Source organism: Hypanus sabinus, chromosome 19, assembly GCF_030144855.1.
Source record: "Hypanus sabinus isolate sHypSab1 chromosome 19, sHypSab1.hap1, whole genome shotgun sequence".
Lineage (NCBI taxonomy): Eukaryota > Metazoa > Chordata > Chondrichthyes > Myliobatiformes > Dasyatidae > Hypanus > Hypanus sabinus.
This window is the reverse complement of record NC_082724.1, coordinates 68,976,452-68,981,408: the sequence shown is the minus strand read 5'-3', so window position 1 is coordinate 68,981,408 and position 4,957 is coordinate 68,976,452.

The window sequence follows — 4,957 nt, the reverse complement described above, 5'->3', positions numbered from 1 at the left end:
ACCCCGTGATTGGCTTTCTTGCTGGTATACTTAATAAATCCAGTAACCATAATAGAATCAATGGAGGACCGCACCCAACAGGGCAGACAACCTGTGTGCAAAAGACAACAAACTGCAAATATAAAAGAAAAAATAAGAAATAATATTAAATCAATAAGCAATACATATCGTGAACATGAAATGAAGAGTCTCCTTTAAAGCACATCCATAGGCTGTGGGAACATTTCAATAATGGGGTAAGTGAAGTTGAACGAAATTATCAAATCACAAACGAGAAAATCTGCAGATGCTGGAAATCTGAGCAACACACACAAAATGCTGGAGAAACCATTTAGAAAATAGTCATCCCTTTCATTGTCCAAGTTGCACGCCATCTTGGAGAATGTCTCCCATCCACTCCGTAATGTACTGGTTAGGCACAGGAGTACATTCAGCCAGAGACTCATTCCACCGAGATGTAACACTGAGCGTCATTCCTACCTGTGGCCATCACACTTTACAACTCCTCCCTCGGAGTGTCAGACACCCTGAGCCAATAGGCTGGTCCTGGACTTATTTCCACTTGGCATGATCAACATTATTATTTAATTATTTATGGTTTTATATTGCTATATTTCTTCACTATTCTTGGTTGGTGCGGCTGTAACAAAACCCAATTTCCCTCGGGATCTGTAAAGTATGTCTGTCTGTCTGTCTTCTACCACAGTGCATGACCCTATCTGCCACTTCTTTGCCAATTCTGCTAATCTGTCTATGTCTTCCTGTGGCCTCTTTATTTCCTCAAAACTACCTGCCCCTCGACCTATCTTCATATCATCTGCAAACATCTAATATTTCAAAGAATGATGTTATGGATGAAATGGGAGGTGAAGACCTCAATAAAATCACTGACACTAAAGAGATAGTGATGAGCAAACTAGAGGGCCTGAAGGTAGATAGGTTCCCTGGTCCTGAAGGAATGCATCCCAGAGTGCTGAAGGAATTAGCGGAGGTTATAGTAGACGCGTTGGTAATCATTTATCAAAACTCTCTAGACTCTGGGAAAGTCCCGGCAGATTGGAAGGCAGCAAATGTCATGCTGCTTTTTAAAAAAAGGATGCAGGCAAAAGACAGCAACTATAAGCTAGTTAGCTTAACATCTGTAGTCAGGAAAATGCTTGAAGCTGTCATTAAGGAAGAAATAGCAAAACATTTAGAAAGGAGTGGTTCCATTGGACAGACGCAGCATGGATTCAGAAAAGGCAGGTCCTGTTTGACAAACTTACTGGAGTTCTTTGAGGACATAATGAGTGCAGTGGATAAAGGGAAAGTGCTGGATGTTGTACACTTGGATTTCCAGAAGGCGTTCGATAAGGTGCCGCACAAGAGACTTATAAATACGATACAGATGCATGGAGTCGGAGTAAGTGTGTTGGCATGGATAGTGGATTGGTTAACCAATAAAAGGCAGGGAGTTGGTATAAATGGGTGTTTCTCCTGTTGGCAGTCAGTGGTGAGTGGGGTGCTGCAGGGGTTGGTGCTAGGCCCACAGCTGTTAGCCATTTACATTGATGATTTGGAAGAGGGTACTGAGTGTAATGTAGCAAAATTTGCCAATGACACTAAATCGTGTGGAAAAGCAAATTGTATAGAGGATGCGGAGAGTCTGCAGAGGGATATAGATAGGTTAAGTGAGTGGGCCAAGGTCTGGAAGATGGAATACAATGTTACTGTGAGATCATCCACTTTGGAAGGAATAATAGATGAGCAGATTATTATTTAAATGGTGAAAGATTGTAGCATGCTGTTGTGCAGTGGGACTTGGGAGTACTTGTTCATGCATCACAAAAAGTTGGCTTGCAGGTACAACAGGTTATTAAGAAGGCAAATGAAATTTTGGCCTTCATTGCTAGAGGGATTGAATTCAAGAGCAGGGAGGTCATGCTGCAACTATACAGGTACTGATGAGGCCACACCTGGAGTACTGTGTGCAGTTCTGGTTTCCATACTTGAGGAAGGATATACTCGCTTTGGAGGCAGTGCAGAGCAGATTCACCAGGTTGATTCCAGGGATGAAGGAGTTAACCTATGAGGAGAGATTGAGTCGCCTGGGACTATACTCTCTGGAGTTCAGAAAAATGAGAGGGAATCTTATAAAACATACAACATTTTGAAAGGGATAGATAAGATAGTAGGAAAGTTGTTTCCATTGGTAGGTGAGACTAGAACTAGGAGACAGTACCTCAAGATCCAGGGGAGAAGATTTAGGATGGAGATGAGGAGAAACAGTTTTTCCCAAAGAGTGGTGAATCTGTGGAATTCTCTGCCCGGCGAAGCAGCTGAGGCTTCCTCACTGAATATATTTAAGAAACAGTTAGATAGGTTTTTACATAATAAGGGAATTAAGGGTTATGGGGAAAAGGCAGGTAAATGGAGCTGAGTTTATGGACAGATCAGCCCTGATCTTATTGAATAGCGGGGCAGGCTTGATGGGCTCGATACTCCTGCTCCTTCCTATTTCTTATGTTCTTACGTTCTTATGTAAACTTTGCAACAAAGCCATCATTTCCATTATCCAAATTATTAACATAAAACATAAAAAGAATCAGTCCCAATACAGACCTCTGTGGAACACCACTAGTCACCAGCAGCAGCCAGAATAGGCTCCCTTAATTCCCACTCTTTGCCTCCTGCCAGTTAGCCACTGCTTTATCGATGCTAGAACCTTCCCTGTAATACCATGGGCTTGGAGCTTGTTAAGCAGCCTTATGTGAGGCACCTTATCAAAGACCTTTTGAAATCCAAGTACACAACATCAACCAATTCTCCTTTGTCTATCCTGCTTGTTATTTCTTTAAAGAATTCCAACCGATTTGTCAGGCAAGATTTTCCCTTGAGGAAGCCATGCTGATTATGGCCTATTTTATCATGTGCCTCCAAAGTACCTAGAGATCTCATCCTTAATAATTAACTCCAACATCTTCCCAACCACTGAGGTCAGACTAACTTAGCCTACAGTATCCTTTCTTCTGCCTCTTTCCCTTCTTGAAGCGTTGTGTGACATTTGCAATTTTCCATTGTTCTGGAACTATTCCAAAAACTAGTGATTATTGAAAAATCATGACTAATGCCTTCACTATATCTTCAGCTACCTCTTTCAGAACTATCTGGTCCAGGTGATTTATCTACCTTCAGACCTATCAGTTTCCCAAGAACCTTCTCCCTAGTCATGGTAACCACACACTTCATGACCCCTGACACCTGGAACTTCCACCAGAATGCTAGTGTCTTTCACAGTGAAGACTAATGCAAAATATTTATTCAGTTCGTCCACCATTTCCTTCTCTCCATTACTACGTTTCCAGTATCATTTTACATAAGGACATAAAAAATAGGAGCAGGTGTAGGCCATTTGGCCTGTTGAACCTGCCTCGTTGTTCAATAAGATCATGACTGATCTGACCATGGACTCATCACCTACCTGCTTTTTCCCATAACCCTTAATTCCCTTACCATTTCTAGTGGTCCAATAACAACTCACTCCTTTCTTTTACACTTTATATATCTAAAGAAACTTTTTGTATCATCTTTAATATTACTGGCCAGCTTACTTTCATATTCCATCTTTACCATCTTATTTACTTTTTTAGTTGTCTTCTGTTGGTATTTGAAAGCTTCCCAATTCTCTAACTTTCCACTAATTTTTGCTCTATTACTTGCCCTCTCTTTGGTGTTTATGTTGACTTTAACATCTCTTGTTACCTATGGTTAGTGTCATCTTGCCATTAGAATACTTTTTCCTCTTTGAAATGTATATATCCTGTGCCTTCTGAATTGCTTTCAGAAATTCCAGCCATTGCTATTCAGCTGTCATTCCTACTAGTGTTCTTTTTCATTTTAGATCTGGCTAATTCCCCTCTCATGCTTCCGTAATTCCCTTTCCTTCACTATAATACTGATACATCTGACTTTAGCTCAAAATTCAGGGTGAATTCGATCATATTATGAAAATTCCTTCTAAGGTCTCTTTAATCAATTCTGGTTCATTGCACAACACTCAATCCAGAATAGTTGATCCTCTTGTGGGTTCAACCATGAGCTGCTTCTACAAAGCAATCTTCTAGGCATTCTAGAAGATCCCCCTCTTGGAATCCATCACCAACCTGATTTTCCCAATCTACCTGCATATTGAAATCCCCCATGACTATTGCAACATTGCCCTTTTGGCATGCATTTTCTATTGTAATTTGTAATTTCCTTAGTACTATTTGGGGGTCTTTATATAACTCTCATCAGTGTCTTTTTACCCTTGCAATTCCACTAACCACTATGCTACCACACAGCCCAGTTCTCATGAATTACAAGTCAAGTGCATCATTTTACATCAAATCAAATCAGTGAGGATTGTGCTGGAGCAGCCCACAAGTGCCACCACACTTCTAGCATCAACATAGCGTGTTCACAACCCACTAACCCTAACGGTATGTCTTAGAAATGACCCAGAAGAACACAGGTAGAATGTATAAAGTCCTTACAGACAGCAGCAGGAATTTAATGCCGATCGGTGAGTACCTTCAGTGCAAGGCAATTCTACTAAGCACGATGCTACCACGCAGCCCGCTTCTCATCAATTACAAGTAGCACCAATGGCATAATCAAACTCAATGCTATTTAAACAAGAATAGAAGCACAGAGGTGAAAGAGCAATTTAACTAAATTACATGAGTTAAAATTAATAAGTGAAAGTTAAGTTCACCAGTCACTGTGTTTTTCCAGGTAATTTGATACTTATGAGAAGAAAACCAGGGTATAATGATGGTAAAGAAATCTTGCATGTTAAACAAATATTGTCAATGGACAACACACTCAAAATGCTGGAGGATCTCAGGCAGTTAGACAGCATCCATGGAAATTAACAACCTGTTGATGTTTTCAGCTGAGACCGTTCTTTAGGACTGGAAAGAAATGAGGGAGATGC